The sequence below is a fragment of the Musa acuminata genome, chromosome BXJ1-8 (genome assembly GCF_036884655.1).
Source record: "Musa acuminata AAA Group cultivar baxijiao chromosome BXJ1-8, Cavendish_Baxijiao_AAA, whole genome shotgun sequence".
In the NCBI taxonomy this organism is placed as follows: Eukaryota; Viridiplantae; Streptophyta; class Magnoliopsida; order Zingiberales; family Musaceae; genus Musa; species Musa acuminata.
The window spans coordinates 39,702,884-39,717,684 of NC_088334.1; the positions used below are offsets into that span (position 1 = coordinate 39,702,884).

Genomic DNA, 14,801 nt, shown 5'->3' on the forward strand with positions numbered 1-14,801 from the left:
CCTCGTGTTGCACTCTTGTTTGCGCCCCGAGCGGCCAAAACCTCTCCCGTCGACCTCCGAGGCGATGGTTTTGGGCCTCGGAATTTGCCGTGACCGCTACACAGTCAGTATCGTGGGGCTCGGAGAGAGCTTTCCGGAATGGGGCCGCAATAGCGATTCCGAGTTCGTTCGAGAAAGTCCCGATGGTTTTGGCGCGCGCTTGCCGTGTCCGGTACGCGGTCGGCCTCGTGGGCATCGGATGGATCCGACAATGACGATTCCGAGATCGTTCGAGAGGTTTCGGGGCTCCGGTCGTCGATGCGCCGTCCGCGACGTGCACAAAGGCGAGGGACGACGCACACAAAACGAGTGTGATCATACCAGCACCGGATCCCATCAGAACTCCGAAGTTAAGCGTGCTTGGGCGAGAGTAGTACTAGGATGGGTGACCCACTGGGAAGTCCTCGTGTTGCACTCCTTTTTGCGCCCCGAGCGGCCAAAAGACTTACTTAAAACTCTCTTTTAAGCTTTTCAATTTTTCCAGCATTATGGCCAACAATAAATATGTCATTAACATATATATAGCAGGAGAATAATGAAATCATCATCTAAAAATTTCTTCATAAAACATACAATGACCAGACATGGTTCTAGGATGGGTGACCCCCTGGGAAGTCCTCGTGTTGCACTCCTTTTTGCGCCCCGAGCCGCCAAAACCTCTCCCGTCGACCTCCGAGGCGATGGTTTTGGGCCTCGGAATTTGCCGTGACCGCTACGCAGTCAGTCTCGTGGGGCTCGGAGAGAGCTTTCCGGAATGGGGCCGCAATAGCGATTCCGAGTTCGTTCGAGAAAGTCCCGATGGTTTCGGCGCGCGCTTGCCGTGTCCGGTACGCGGTCGGCCTCGTGGGCATCGGAGGGATCAGACAATGGCGATTCCGAGATCGTTCGAGAGATTTCGGGGCTCCGGTCGTCGATGCGCCGTCCGCGACGTGCACAAAGGCGAGGGACGACGCACACAAAACGAGTGCGATCATACCAGCACCGGATCCCATCAGAACTCCGAAGTTAAGCGTGCTTGGGCGAGAGTAGTACTAGGATGGGTGACCCCCTGGGAAGTCCTCGTGTTGCACTCCTTTTTGCGCCCCGAGCGGCCAAAAGACTTGCTTAAAACTCTCTTTTAAGCTTTTCAATTTTTCCAGCATTATGGCCAACAATAAATATGTCATTAACATATATATAGCAGGAGAATATTGAAATCATCATCTAAAAATTTCTTCATAAAACATACAATGACCAGACATGGTTCTAGGATGGGTGACCCCCTAGGAAGTCCTCGTGTTGCACTCTTGTTTGCGCCCCGAGCGGCCAAAACCTCTCCCGTCGACCTCCGAGGCGATGGTTTTGGGCCTCGGAATTTGCCGTGACCGCTACACAGTCAGTCTCGTGGGGCTCGGAGAGAGCTTTCCAGAATGGGGCCGCAATAGAGATTCCGAGTTCGTTCGAGAAAGTCCCGATGGTTTCGGCGCGCGCTTGCCGTGTCCGGTACGCGGTCGGCCTCGTGGGCATCGGATGGATCCGACAATGACGATTCCGAGATCGTTCGAGAGGTTTCGGGGCTCCGGTCGTCGATGCGCCGTCCGCGACGTGCACAAAGGCGAGGGACGACGCACACAAAACGAGTGCGATCATACCAGCACCGGATCCCATCAGAACTCCGAAGTTAAGCGTGCTTGGGCGAGAGTAGTACTAGGATGGGTGACCCCCTGGGAAGTCCTCGTGTTGCACTCCTTTTTGCGCCCCGAGCGGCCAAAAGACTTACTTAAAACTCTCTTTTAAGCTTTTCAATTTTTCCAGCATTATGGCCAACAATAAATATGTCATTAACATATATATAGCAGGAGAATAATGAAATCATCATCTAAAAATTTCTTCATAAAACATACAATGACCAGACATGGTTCTAGGATGGGTGACCCCCTGGGAAGTCCTCGTGTTGCACTCCTTTTTGCTCCCCGAGCCGCCAAAACCTCTCCCGTCGACCTCCGAGGCGATGGTTTTGGGCCTCGGAATTTGCCGTGACCGCTACGCAGTCAGTCTCGTGGGGCTCGGAGAGAGCTTTCCGGAATGGGGCCGCAATAGCGATTCCAAGTTCGTTCGAGAAAGTCCCGATGGTTTCGGCGCGCGCTTGCCGTGTCCGGTACGCGGTCGGCCTCGTGGGCATCGGAGGGATCCGACAATGGCGATTCCGAGATCGTTCGAGAGGTTTCGGGGCTCCGGTCGTCGATGCGCCGTCCGCGACGTGCACAAAGGCGAGGGACGACGCACACAAAACGAGTGCGATCATACCAGCACCGGATCCCATCAGAACTCCGAAGTTAAGCGTGCTTGGGCGAGAGTAGTACTAGGATGGGTGACCCCCTGCGAAGTCCTCGTGTTGCACTCCTTTTTGCGCCCCGAGCGGCCAAAAGACTTGCTTAAAACTCTCTTTTAAGCTTTTCAATTTTTCCAGCATTATGGCCAACAATAAATATGTCATTAACATATATATAGCAGGAGAATAATGAAATCATCATCTAAAAATTTCTTCATAAAACATACAATGACCAGACATGGTTCTAGGATGGGTGACCCCCTGGGAAGTCCTCGTGTTGCACTCCTTTTTGCGCCCCGAACCGCCAAAACCTCTCCCGTCGACCTCCGAGGCGATGGTTTTGGGCCTCGGAATTTGCCGTGACCGCTACACAGTCAGTCTCGTGGGGCTCGGAGAGAGCTTTCCGGAATGGGGCCGCAATAGCGATTCCGAGTTCGTTCGAGAAAGTCCCGATGGTTTCGGCGCGCGCTTGCCGTGTCCGGTACGCGGTCGGCCTCGTGGGCATCGGATGGATCCGACAATAACGATTCCGAGATCGTTCGAGAGGTTTCGGGGCTCCGGTCGTCGATGCGCCGTCCGCGACGTGCACAAAGGCGAGGGACGACGCACACAAAACGAGTGCGATCATACCAGCACCGGATCCCATCAGAACTCCGAAGTTAAGCGTGCTTGGGCGAGAGTAGTAATAGGATGGGTGACCCCCTGGGAAGTCCTCGTGTTGCACTCCTTTTTGCACCCCGAGCGGCCAAAAGACTTACTTAAAACTCTCTTTAAAGCTTTTCAATTTTTCGAGCATTATGGCCAACAATAAATATGTCATTAACATATATATAGCAGGAGAATAATGAAATCATCATCTAAAAATTTCTTCATAAAACATACAATGACCAGACATGGTTCTAGGATGGGTGACCCCCTGGGAAGTCCTCGTGTTGCACTCCTTTTTGCGCCCCGAGCCGCCAAAACCTCTCCCGTCGACCTCTAAGGCGATGGTTTTGGGCCTCGGAATTTGCCGTGACCGCTACGCAGTCAGTCTCGTGGGGCTCGGAGAGAGCTTTCCGGAATGGGGCCGCAATAGCGATTCCGAGTTCGTTCGAGAAAGTCTCGATGGTTTCGGCGCGCGCTTGCCGTGTCTGGTATGCTGTCGGCCTCGTGGGCATCGGAGGGATCCGACAATGGCGATTCCGAGATCGTTCGAGAGGTTTCGGGGCTCCGGTCGTCGATGCGCCGTCCGCGACGTGCACAAAGGCGAGGAACGACGCACACAAAACGAGTGCGATCATACCAGCACCGGATCCCATCAGAACTCCGAAGTTAAGCGTGCTTGGGCGAGAGTAGTACTAGGATGGGTGACCCCCTGGGAAGTCCTCGTGTTGCACTCCTTTTTGCGCCCCGAGCGGCCAAAAGACTTACTTAAAACTCTCTTTTAAGCTTTTCAATTTTTCCAGCATTATGGCCAACAATAAATAAGTCATTAACATATATATAGCAGGAGAATAATGAAATCATCATCTAAAAATTTCTTCATAAAACATACAATGACCAGACATGGTTCTAGGATGGGTGACCCCCTGGGAAGTCCTCGTGTTGCACTCCTTTTTGCGCCCCGAACCGCCAAAACCTCTCCCGTCGACCTCCGAGGCGATGGTTTTGGGCCTCGGAATTTGCCGTGACCGCTACGCAGTCAGTCTCGTGGGGCTGGGAGAGAGCTTTCCGGAATGGGGCCGCAATAGCGATTCCGAGTTCGTTCGAGAAAGTCCCGATGGTTTCGGCGCGCGCTTGCCGTGTCCGGTACGCTGTCGGCCTCGTGGGCATCGGAGGGATCCGACAATGGCGATTCCGAGATCGTTCGAGAGGTTTCGGGGCTCCGGTCGTCGATGCGCCGTCCGCGACGTGCACAAAGGCGAGGGACGACGCACACAAAACGAGTGCGATCATACCAGCACTAAAGCACCGGATCCCATCAGAACTCCGAAGTTAAGCGTGCTTTGGCGAGAGTAGGTCTAGTATGGGTGACCCCCTGGGAAGTCCTCGTTTTGCACTCCTTTTTGCGCCCCGAGCGGCCAAAAGACTTACTTAAAACTCTCTTTTAAGCTTTTCAATTTTTCCAGCATTATGGCCAACAATAAATATGTCATTAACATATATATAGCAGGAGAATAATGAAATCATCATCTAAAAATTTCTTCATAAAACATACAATGACCAGACACGGTTCTAGGATGGGTGACCCCCTGGGAAGTCCTCGTGTTTTACTCCTTTTTGCGCCCCGAGAGGCCAAAACCTCTCCCGTCGACCTCCGAGGCGATGGTTTTGGGCCTCGGAATTTGCCGTGACCGCTACGCAGTCAGTCTCGTGGGGCTCGGAGAGAGCTTTCCGGAATGGGGCCGCAATAGCGATTCCGAGTTCATTCGAGAAAGTCCCGATGGTTTCGGCGCGCGCTTGGCGTGTCCGGTACGCGGTCGGCCTCGTGGGCATCGGAGGGATCCGACAATGGCGATTCCGAGATCGTTCGAGAGGTTTCGGGGCTCCGGTCGTCGATGCGCCGTCCGCGACGTGCACAAAGGCGAGGGACGACGCACACAAAATGAGTGTGATCATACCAGCACTAAAGCACCGGATCCCATCCGAACTCCGAAGTTAAGCCTGCTTGGGCGAGAGTAGTACTAGGATGGGTGACCCCTTGGGAAGTTCTCGTGTTGCACTCCTTTTTGCGCCCCGAGCGGCCAAAAGACTTACTTAAAACTCTCTTTTAAGCTTTTCAATTTTTCCAGCATTATGGCAAACAATAAATATGTCATTAATATATATATAGCAGGAGAATAATGAAATCATCATCTAAAAATTTCTTCATAAAACATACAATGACCAGACATGGTTCTAGGATGGGTGACCCCCTGGGAAGTCCTCGTGTTGCACTCCTTTTTGCGCCCCGAACCGCCAAAACCTCTCCCGTCGACCTCCGAGGCGATGGTTTTGGGCCTCGGAATTTGCCGTGACCGCTACACAGTCAGTCTCGTGGGGCTCGGAGAGAGCTTTCCGGAATGGGGCCGCAATAGCGATTCCGAATTCGTTCGAGAAAGTCCCGATGGTTTCGGCGCGCGCTTGCCGTGTCCGGTACGCGGTCGGCCTCGTGGGCATCGGATGGATCCGACAATAACGATTCCGAGATCGTTCGAGAGGTTTCGGGGCTCCGGTCGTCGATGCGCCGTCCGCGACGTGCACAAAGGCGAGGGACGACGCACACAAAACGAGTGCGATCATACCAGCACCGGATCCCATCAGAACTCCGAAGTTAAGCGTGCTTGGGCGAGAGTAGTAATAGGATGGGTGACCCCCTGGGAAGTCCTCGTGTTGCACTCCTTTTTGCACCCCGAGCGGCCAAAAGACTTACTTAAAACTCTCTTTAAAGCTTTTCAATTTTTCGAGCATTATGGCCAACAATAAATATGTCATTAACATATATATAGCAGGAGAATAACGAAATCATCATCTAAAAATTTCTTCATAAAACATACAATGACCAGACATGGTTCTAGGATGGGTGACCCCCTGGGAAGTCCTCGTGTTGCACTCCTTTTTGCGCCCCGAGCCGCCAAAACCTCTCCCGTCGACCTCTAAGGCGATGGTTTTGGGCCTCGGAATTTGCCGTGACCGCTACGCAGTCAGTCTCGTGGGGCTCGGAGAGAGCTTTCCGGAATGGGGCCGCAATAGCGATTCCGAGTTCGTTCGAGAAAGTCCCGATGGTTTCGGCGCGCGCTTGCCGTGTCCGGTACGCGGTCGGCCTCGTGGGCATCGGAGGGATCCGACAATGGCGATTCCGAGATCGTTCGAGAGGTTTCGGGGCTCCGGTCGTCGATGCGCCTTCCGCGACGTGAACAAAGGCGAGGGACGACGCACACAAAACGAGTGCGATCATACCAGCACTAAAGCACCGGATCCCATCAGAACTCCGAAGTTAAGCCCGCTCGGGCGAGAGTAGTACTAGGATGGGTGACTCCCTGGGAAGTTCTCGTGTTGTACTCCTTTTTACGCCCCGAGCGGCCAAAAGACTTACTTAAAACTCTCTTTTAAGCTTTTCAATTTTTCCAGCATTATGGCCAACAATAAATATGTCATTAACATATATATAGCAGGAGAATAATGAAATCATCATCTAAAAATTTCTTCATAAAACATACAATGACCAGACATGGTTCTAGGATGGGTGACCCCCTGGGAAGTCCTCGTGTTGCACTACTTTTTGCGCCCCGAGCGGCCAAAACCTCTCCCGTCGACCTCCGAGGCGATGGTTTGGGCCTCGGAATTTGCCGGTACCGCTACGCAGTCAGTCTCGTGGGGCTCGGAGAGAGCTTTCCGGAATGGGGCCGCAATAGCGATTCCGAGTTCGTTCGAGAAAGTCCCGATGGTTTCGTCGCGCGCTTGCCGTGTCCGGTACGCGGTCGGCCTCGTGGGCATCGGAGGGATCCGACAATGGCGATTCCGAGATCGTTCGAGAGGTTTCGGGGCTCCGGTCGTCGATGCGCCGTCCGCGACGTGCACAAAGGCGAGGGACGACGCACACAAAACGAGTTCGATCATACCAGCACTAAAGCACCGGATCCCATCAGAACTCCGAAGTTAAGCGTGCTTTGGCGAGAGTAGGTCTAGTATGGGTGACCCCCTGGGAAGTCCTCGTTTTGCACTCCTTTTTGCGCCCCGAGCGGCCAAAAGACTTACTTAAAACTCTCTTTTAAGCTTTTCAATTTTTCCAGCATTATGGCCAACAATAAATATGTCATTAACATATATATAGCAGGAGAATAATGAAATCATCATCTAAAAATTTCTTCATAAAACATACAATGACCAGACATGGTTCTAGGATGGGTGACCCCCTGGGAAGTCCTCGTGTTTTACTCCTTTTTGCGCCCCGAGAGGCCAAAACCTCTCCCGTCGACCTCCGAGGCGATGGTTTTGGGCCTCGGAATTTGCCGTGACCGCTACGCAGTCAGTCTCGTGGGGCTCGGAGAGAGCTTTCCGGAATGGGGCCGCAATAGCGATTCCGAGTTCGTTCGAGAAAGTCCCGATGGTTTCGGCGCGCGCTTGGCGTGTCCGGTACGCGGTCGGCCTCGTGGGCATCGGAGGGATCCGACAATGGCGATTCCGAGATCGTTCGAGAGGTTTCGGGGCTCCGGTCGTCGATGCACCGTCCGCGACGTGCACAAAGGCGAGGGACGACGCACACAAAATGAGTGTGATCATACCAGCACTAAAGCACCGGATCCCATCAGAACTCCGAAGTTATGCCTGCTTGGGCGAGAGTAGTACTAGGATGGGTGACCCCTTGGGAAGTTCTCGTGTTGCACTCCTTTTTGCGCCCCGAGCGGCCAAAAGACTTACTTAAAACTCTCTTTTAAGCTTTTCAATTTTTCCAGCATTATGGCAAACAATAAATATGTCATTAATATATATATAGCAGGAGAATAATGAAATCATCATCTAAAAATTTCTTCATAAAACATACAATGACCAGACATGGTTCTAGGATGGGTGACCCCCTGGGAAGTCCTCGTGTTGCACTACTTTTTGCGCCCCGAGCGGCCAAAACCTCTCCCGTCGACCTCCGAGGCGATGGTTTGGGCCTCGGAATTTGCCGGTACCGCTACGCAGTCAGTCTCGTGGGGCTCGGAGAGAGCTTTCCGGAATGGGGCCGCAATAGCGATTCCGAGTTCGTTCGAGAAAGTCCCGATGGTTTCGGCGCGCGCTTGCCGTATCCGGTACGCGGTCGGCCTCGTGGGCATCGGAGGGATCCGACAATGGCGATTCCGAGATCGTTCGAGAGGTTTCGGGGCTCCGGTCGTCGATGCGCCGTCCGCGACATGCACAAAGGCGAGGGACGACGCACACAAAACGAGTGCGATCATACCAGCACTAAAGCACCGGATCCCATCAGAACTCCGAAGTTAAGACTGCTTGGGCGAGAGTAGTACTAGGATGGGTGACCCCCTGGGAAGTTCTCGTGTTGCACTCCTTTTTGCGCCCCGAGCGGCCAAAAGACTTACTTAAAACTCTCTTTTAAGCTTTTCAATTTTTCCAGCATTATGGCCAACAATAAATATGTCATTAACATATATATAGCAGGAGAATAATGAAATCATCATCTAAAAATTTCTTCATAAAACATACAATGACCAGACATGGTTCTAGGATGGGTGACCCCCTGGGAAGTCCTCGTGTTGCACTCCTTTTTGCGCCCCGAGCGGCCAAAACCTCTCCCGTCGACCTCCGAGGCGATGCTTTTGGGCCTCGGAATTTGCCGTGACCGCTACGCAGTCAGTCTCGTGGGGCTCGGAGAGAGCTTTCCGGAATGGGGCCGCAATAGCGATTCCGAGTTCGTTCGAGAAAGTCCCGAAGGTTTCGGCGCGCGCTTGCCGTGTCCGGTACGCGGTCGGCCTCGTGGGCATCGGAGGGATCTGACAATGGCGATTCCGAGATCGTTCGAGAGGTTTCGGGGCTCCGGTCGTCGATGAGCCGTCCGCGACGTGCACAAAGGCGAGGGACGACGCACACAAAACGAGTGCGATCATACCAGCACCGGATCCCATCAGAACTCCGAAGTTAAGCGTGCTTGGGCGAGAGTAGTACTAGGTTGGGTGACCCCCTGGGAAGTCCTCGTGTTGCACTCCTTTTTGCGCCCCGAGCGGCCAAAAGACTTACTTAAAACTCTCTTTTAAGCTTTTCAATTTTTCCAGCATTATGGCCAACAATAAATATGTCATTAACATATATATAGCAGGAGAATAATGAAATCATCATCTAAAAATTTCTTCATAAAACATACAATGACCAGACTTGGTTCTAGGATGGGTGACCCCCTGGGAAGTCCTCGTGTTGCACTCCTTTTTGCGCCCCGAGCGGCCAAAACCTCTCCCGTCGACCTCCGAGGCGATGGTTTTGGGCCTCGGAATTTGCCGTGACCGCTACGCAGTCAGTCTCGTGGGGCTCGGAGAGAGCTTTCCGGAATGGGGCCGCAATAGCGATTCCGAGTTCGTTCGAGAAAGTCCCGATGGTTTCGGCGCGCGCTTGCCGTGTCCGGTACGCGGTCGGCCTCGTGGGCATCGGAGGGATCCGACAATGGCGATTCCGAGATCGTTCGAGAGGTTTCGGGGCTCCGGTCGTCGATGCGCCGTCCGCGACGTGCACAAAGGCGAGGGACGACGCACACAAAACGAGTGCGATCATACCAGCACCGGATCCCATCAGAACTCCGAAGTTAAGCGTGCTTGGGCGAGAGTAGTACTAGGATGGGTGACCCCCTGGGATGTCCTCGTGTTGCACTCCTTTTTGCGCCCAGAGCGGCCAAAAGACTTACTTAAAACTCTCTTTTAAGCTTTTCAATTTTTCCAGCATTATGGCCAACAATAAATATGTCATTAACATATATATAGCAGGAGAATAATGAAATCATCATCTAAAAATTTCTTCATAAAACATACAATGACCAGACATGGTTCTAGGATGGGTGACCCCCTGGGAAGTCCTCGTGTTGCACTCCTTTTTGTGCCCCGAGCGGCCAAAACCTCTCCCGTCGACCTCCGAGGCGATGGTTTTGGGCCTCGGAATTTGCCGTGACCGCTACGCAGTCAGTCTCGTGGGGCTCGGAGAGAGCTTTCCGGAATGGGGCCGCAATAGCGATTCCGAGTTCGTTCGAGAAAGTCCCGATGGTTTCGGCGCGCGCTTGCCGTGTCCGGTACACGGTCGGCCTCGTGGGCATCGGAGGGATCCGACAATGGCGATTCCGAGATCGTTCGAGAGGTTTCGAGGCTCCGGTCGTCGATGCGCCGTCCGCGACGTGCACAAAGGCGAGGGACGACGCACACAAAACGAGTGCGATCATACCAACACTAAAGCACCGGATCCCATCAGAACTCCGAAGTTAAGCCTGCTTGGGCGAGAGTAGTACTAGGATGGGTGACCCGCTGGGAAGTCCTCGTGTTGCACTCCTTTTTGCGCCCCGAGCGGCCAAAAGACTTACTTAAAACTCTCTTTTAAGCTTTTCAATTTTTCCAGCATTATGGCCAACAATAAATATGTCATTAACATATATATAGCAGGAGAATAATGAAATCATCATCTAAAAATTTCTTCATAAAACATACAATGACCAGACAAGGTTCTAGGATGGGTGACCCCCTGGGAAGTCTTCGTGTTGCACTCCTTTTTGCGCCCCGAGCGGCCAAAACCTCTCCCGTCGACCTCCGAGGCGATGGTTTTGGGCCTCGGAATTTGCCGTGACCGCTACGCAGTCAGTCTCGTGGGGCTCGGAGAGAGCTTTCCGGAATGGGGCCGCAATAGCGATTCCGGGTTCGTTCGAGAAAGTCCCGATGGTTTCGGCGCGCGCTTGCCGTGTCCGGTACGCGGTCGGCCTCGTGGGCATCGGAGGGATCCGACAATGGCGATTCCGAGATCGTTCGAGAGGTTTCGGGGCTCCGGTCGTCGATGAGCCGTCCGCGACGTGCACAAAGGCGAGGGACGACGCACACAAAACGAGTGCGATCATACCAGCACCGGATCCCATCAGAACTCCGAAGTTAAGCGTGCTTGGGCGAGAGTAGTACTAGGATGGGTGACCCCCTGGGAAGTCCTCGTGTTGCACTCCTTTTTGCGCCCCGAGCGGCCAAAAGACTTACTTAAAACTCTCTTTTAAGCTTTTCAATTTTTCCAGCATTATGGCCAACAATAAATATGTCATTAACATATATATAGCAGGAGAATAATGAAATCATCATCTAAAAATTTCTTCATAAAACATACAATGACCAGACATGGTTCTAGGATGGGTGACCCCCTGGGAAGTCCTCGTGTTGCACTCATTTTTGCGCCCCGAGCGGCCAAAACCTCTCCCGTCGACCTCCGAGGCGATGGTTTTGGGCCTCGGAATTTGCCGTGACCGCTACGCAGTCAGTCTCGTGGGGCTCGGAGAGAGCTTTCCGGAATGGGGCCGCAATAGCGATTCCGAGTTCGTTCGAGAAAGTCCCGATGGTTTCGGCGCGCGCTTGCCGTGTCCGGTACGCGGTCGGCCTCGTGGGCATCGGAGGGATCCGACAATGGCGATTCCGAGATCGTTCGAGAGGTTTCGGGGCTCCGGTCGTCGATGCGCCGTCCGCGACGTGCACAAAGGCGAGGGACGACGCACACAAAACGAGTGCGATCATACCAGCACCGGATCCCATCAGAACTCCGAAGTTAAGCGTGCTTGGGCGAGAGTAGTACTAGGATGGGTGACCCCCTGGGATGTCCTCGTGTTGCACTCCTTTTTGCGCCCAGAGCGGCCAAAAGACTTACTTAAAACTCTCTTTTAAGCTTTTCAATTTTTCCAGCATTATGGCCAACAATAAATATGTCATTAACATATATATAGCAGGAGAATAATGAAATCATCATCTAAAAATTTCTTCATAAAACATACAATGACCAGACATGGTTCTAGGATGGGTGACCCCCTGGGAAGTCCTCGTGTTGCACTCCTTTTTGTGCCCCGAGCGGCCAAAACCTCTCCCGTCGACCTCCGAGGCGATGGTTTTGGGCCTCGGAATTTGCCGTGACCGCTACGCAGTCAGTCTCGTGGGGCTCGGAGAGAGCTTTCCGGAATGGGGCCGCAATAGCGATTCCGAGTTCGTTCGAGAAAGTCCCGATGGTTTCGGCGCGCGCTTGCCGTGTCCGGTACACGGTCGGCCTCGTGGGCATCGGAGGGATCCGACAATGGCGATTCCGAGATCGTTCGAGAGGTTTCGAGGCTCCGGTCGTCGATGCGCCGTCCGCGACGTGCACAAAGGCGAGGGACGACGCACACAAAACGAGTGCGATCATACCAACACTAAAGCACCGGATCCCATCAGAACTCCGAAGTTAAGCCTGCTTGGGCGAGAGTAGTACTAGGATGGGTGACCCGCTGGGAAGTCCTCGTGTTGCACTCCTTTTTGCGCCCCGAGCGGCCAAAAGACTTACTTAAAACTCTCTTTTAAGCTTTTCAATTTTTCCAGCATTATGGCCAACAATAAATATGTCATTAACATATATATAGCAGGAGAATAATGAAATCATCATCTAAAAATTTCTTCATAAAACATACAATGACCAGACAAGGTTCTAGGATGGGTGACCCCCTGGGAAGTCTTCGTGTTGCACTCCTTTTTGCGCCCCGAGCGGCCAAAACCTCTCCCGTCGACCTCCGAGGCGATGGTTTTGGGCCTCGGAATTTGCCGTGACCGCTACGCAGTCAGTCTCGTGGGGCTCGGAGAGAGCTTTCCGGAATGGGGTCGCAATAGCGATTCCGGGTTCGTTCGAGAAAGTCCCGATGGTTTCGGCGCGCGCTTGCCGTGTCCGGTACGCGGTCGGCCTCGTGGGCATCGGAGGGATCCGACAATGGCGATTCCGAGATCGTTCGAGAGGTTTCGGGGCTCCGGTCGTCGATGAGCCGTCCGCGACGTGCACAAAGGCGAGGGACGACGCACACAAAACGAGTGCGATCATACCAGCACCGGATCCCATCAGAACTCCGAAGTTAAGCGTGCTTGGGCGAGAGTAGTACTAGGATGGGTGACCCCCTGGGAAGTCCTCGTGTTGCACTCCTTTTTGCGCCCCGAGCGGCCAAAAGACTTACTTAAAACTCTCTTTTAAGCTTTTCAATTTTTCCAGCATTATGGCCAACAATAAATATGTCATTAACATATATATAGCAGGAGAATAATGAAATCATCATCTAAAAATTTCTTCATAAAACATACAATGACCAGACATGGTTCTAGGATGGGTGACCCCCTGGGAAGTCCTCGTGTTGCACTCCTTTTTGCGCCCCGAGCGGCCAAAACCTCTCCCGTCGACCTCCGAGGCGATGGTTTTGGGCCTCGGAATTTGCCGTGACCGCTACGCAGTCAGTCTCGTGGGGCTCGGAGAGAGCTTTCCGGAATGGGGCCGCAATAGCGATTCCGAGTTCGTTCGAGAAAGTCCCGATGGTTTCGGCGCGCGCTTGCCGTGTCCGGTACGCGGTCGGCCTCGTGGGCATCGGAGGGATCCGACAATGGCGATTCCGAGATCGTTCGAGAGGTTTCGGGGCTCCGGTCGTCGATGCGCCGTCCGCGACGTGCACAAAGGCGAGGGACGACGCACACAAAACGAGTGCGATCATACCAGCACCGGATCCCATCAGAACTCCGAAGTTAAGCGTGCTTGGGCGAGAGTAGTACTAGGATGGGTGACCCCCTGGGATGTCCTCGTGTTGCACTCCTTTTTGCGCCCAGAGCGGCCAAAAGACTTACTTAAAACTCTCTTTTAAGCTTTTCAATTTTTCCAGCATTATGGCCAACAATAAATATGTCATTAACATATATATAGCAGGAGAATAATGAAATCATCATCTAAAAATTTCTTCATAAAACATACAATGACCAGACATGGTTCTAGGATGGGTGACCCCCTGGGAAGTCCTCGTGTTGCACTCCTTTTTGTGCCCCGAGCGGCCAAAACCTCTCCCGTCGACCTCCGAGGCGATGGTTTTGGGCCTCGGAATTTGCCGTGACCGCTACGCAGTCAGTCTCGTGGGGCTCGGAGAGAGCTTTCCGGAATGGGGCCGCAATAGCGATTCCGAGTTCGTTCGAGAAAGTCCCGATGGTTTCGGCGCGCGCTTGCCGTGTCCGATACACGGTCGGCCTCGTGGGCATCGGAGGGATCCGACAATGGCGATTCCGAGATCGTTCGAGAGGTTTCGAGGCTCCGGTCGTCGATGCGCCGTCCGCGACGTGCACAAAGGCGAGGGACGACGCACACAAAACGAGTGCGATCATACCAACACTAAAGCACCGGATCCCATCAGAACTCCGAAGTTAAGCCTGCTTGGGCGAGAGTAGTACTAGGATGGGTGACCCCCTGGGAAGTCCTCGTGTTGCACTCCTTTTTGCGCCCCGAGCGGCCAAAAGACTTACTTAAAACTCTCTTTTAAGCTTTTCAATTTTTCCAGCATTATGGCCAACAATAAATATGTCATTAACATATATATAGCAGGAGAATAATGAAATCATCATCTAAAAATTTCTTCATAAAACATACAATGACCAGACATGGTTCTAGGATGGGTGACCCCCTGGGAAGTCCTCGTGTTGCACTCCTTTTTGCGCCCCGAGCGGCCAAAACCTCTCCCGTCGACCTCCGAGGTGATGGTCTTGGGCCTCGGAATTTGCCGTGACCGCTACGCAGTCAGTCTCGTGGGGCTCGGAGAGAGCTTTCCGGAATGGGGCCGCAATAGCGATTCCGGGTTCGTTCGAGAAAGTCCCGATGGTTTCGGCGCGCGCTTGCCGTGTCCGGTACGCGGTCGGCCTCGTGGGCATCGGAGGGATCCGACAATGGCGATTCCGAGATCGTTCGAGAGGTTTCGGGGCTCCGGTCGTCGATGCGCCGTCCGCGACGTGCACAA

At 53.2% G+C, this 14,801-nt stretch overlaps 9 non-coding genes and 13 pseudogenes across 9 annotated transcripts; all 22 read left to right on the top strand.

Moving 5' to 3' along the window:
* The first annotated feature begins 346 nt into the window (after positions 1 to 346).
* LOC135591534 (5S ribosomal RNA) lies at positions 347 to 457 on the top strand (annotated as a pseudogene).
* A 544-nt stretch (positions 458 to 1,001) lies between these two features.
* Positions 1,002 to 1,112, top strand: LOC135591206 (5S ribosomal RNA; annotated as a pseudogene).
* A 544-nt stretch (positions 1,113 to 1,656) lies between these two features.
* On the top strand, positions 1,657 to 1,767 carry LOC135591207 (5S ribosomal RNA; annotated as a pseudogene).
* Positions 1,768 to 2,311: 544 nt separating this feature from the next.
* Positions 2,312 to 2,422, top strand: LOC135591430 (5S ribosomal RNA; annotated as a pseudogene).
* Positions 2,423 to 2,966: 544 nt separating this feature from the next.
* LOC135591572 (5S ribosomal RNA) lies at positions 2,967 to 3,077 on the top strand (annotated as a pseudogene).
* Positions 3,078 to 3,621: 544 nt separating this feature from the next.
* Positions 3,622 to 3,732, top strand: LOC135591208 (5S ribosomal RNA; annotated as a pseudogene).
* A 544-nt stretch (positions 3,733 to 4,276) lies between these two features.
* On the top strand, positions 4,277 to 4,395 carry LOC135590894 (5S ribosomal RNA). The gene has a single exon (XR_010478297.1). It is a non-coding gene; the product is annotated as a 5S ribosomal RNA (ribosomal RNA).
* A 544-nt stretch (positions 4,396 to 4,939) lies between these two features.
* Positions 4,940 to 5,058, top strand: LOC135592060 (5S ribosomal RNA). Its single transcript, XR_010478825.1, has one exon. It is a non-coding gene; the product is annotated as a 5S ribosomal RNA (ribosomal RNA).
* A 544-nt stretch (positions 5,059 to 5,602) lies between these two features.
* On the top strand, positions 5,603 to 5,713 carry LOC135591573 (5S ribosomal RNA; annotated as a pseudogene).
* Positions 5,714 to 6,257: 544 nt separating this feature from the next.
* On the top strand, positions 6,258 to 6,376 carry LOC135590392 (5S ribosomal RNA). Its single transcript, XR_010477800.1, has one exon. It is a non-coding gene; the product is annotated as a 5S ribosomal RNA (ribosomal RNA).
* Positions 6,377 to 6,919: 543 nt separating this feature from the next.
* LOC135591438 (5S ribosomal RNA) lies at positions 6,920 to 7,038 on the top strand. Its single transcript, XR_010478524.1, has one exon. It is a non-coding gene; the product is annotated as a 5S ribosomal RNA (ribosomal RNA).
* Positions 7,039 to 7,582: 544 nt separating this feature from the next.
* On the top strand, positions 7,583 to 7,701 carry LOC135589959 (5S ribosomal RNA). Its single transcript, XR_010477365.1, has one exon. It is a non-coding gene; the product is annotated as a 5S ribosomal RNA (ribosomal RNA).
* A 543-nt stretch (positions 7,702 to 8,244) lies between these two features.
* On the top strand, positions 8,245 to 8,363 carry LOC135589891 (5S ribosomal RNA). Its single transcript, XR_010477297.1, has one exon. It is a non-coding gene; the product is annotated as a 5S ribosomal RNA (ribosomal RNA).
* A 544-nt stretch (positions 8,364 to 8,907) lies between these two features.
* Positions 8,908 to 9,018, top strand: LOC135591400 (5S ribosomal RNA; annotated as a pseudogene).
* Positions 9,019 to 9,562: 544 nt separating this feature from the next.
* LOC135591608 (5S ribosomal RNA) lies at positions 9,563 to 9,673 on the top strand (annotated as a pseudogene).
* A 544-nt stretch (positions 9,674 to 10,217) lies between these two features.
* LOC135590046 (5S ribosomal RNA) lies at positions 10,218 to 10,336 on the top strand. The gene has a single exon (XR_010477452.1). It is a non-coding gene; the product is annotated as a 5S ribosomal RNA (ribosomal RNA).
* Positions 10,337 to 10,880: 544 nt separating this feature from the next.
* Positions 10,881 to 10,991, top strand: LOC135591209 (5S ribosomal RNA; annotated as a pseudogene).
* Positions 10,992 to 11,535: 544 nt separating this feature from the next.
* Positions 11,536 to 11,646, top strand: LOC135591609 (5S ribosomal RNA; annotated as a pseudogene).
* Positions 11,647 to 12,190: 544 nt separating this feature from the next.
* LOC135590047 (5S ribosomal RNA) lies at positions 12,191 to 12,309 on the top strand. Its single transcript, XR_010477453.1, has one exon. It is a non-coding gene; the product is annotated as a 5S ribosomal RNA (ribosomal RNA).
* Positions 12,310 to 12,853: 544 nt separating this feature from the next.
* On the top strand, positions 12,854 to 12,964 carry LOC135591210 (5S ribosomal RNA; annotated as a pseudogene).
* Positions 12,965 to 13,508: 544 nt separating this feature from the next.
* Positions 13,509 to 13,619, top strand: LOC135591610 (5S ribosomal RNA; annotated as a pseudogene).
* A 544-nt stretch (positions 13,620 to 14,163) lies between these two features.
* On the top strand, positions 14,164 to 14,282 carry LOC135589667 (5S ribosomal RNA). Its single transcript, XR_010477074.1, has one exon. It is a non-coding gene; the product is annotated as a 5S ribosomal RNA (ribosomal RNA).
* Positions 14,283 to 14,801: the final 519 nt, after the last annotated feature.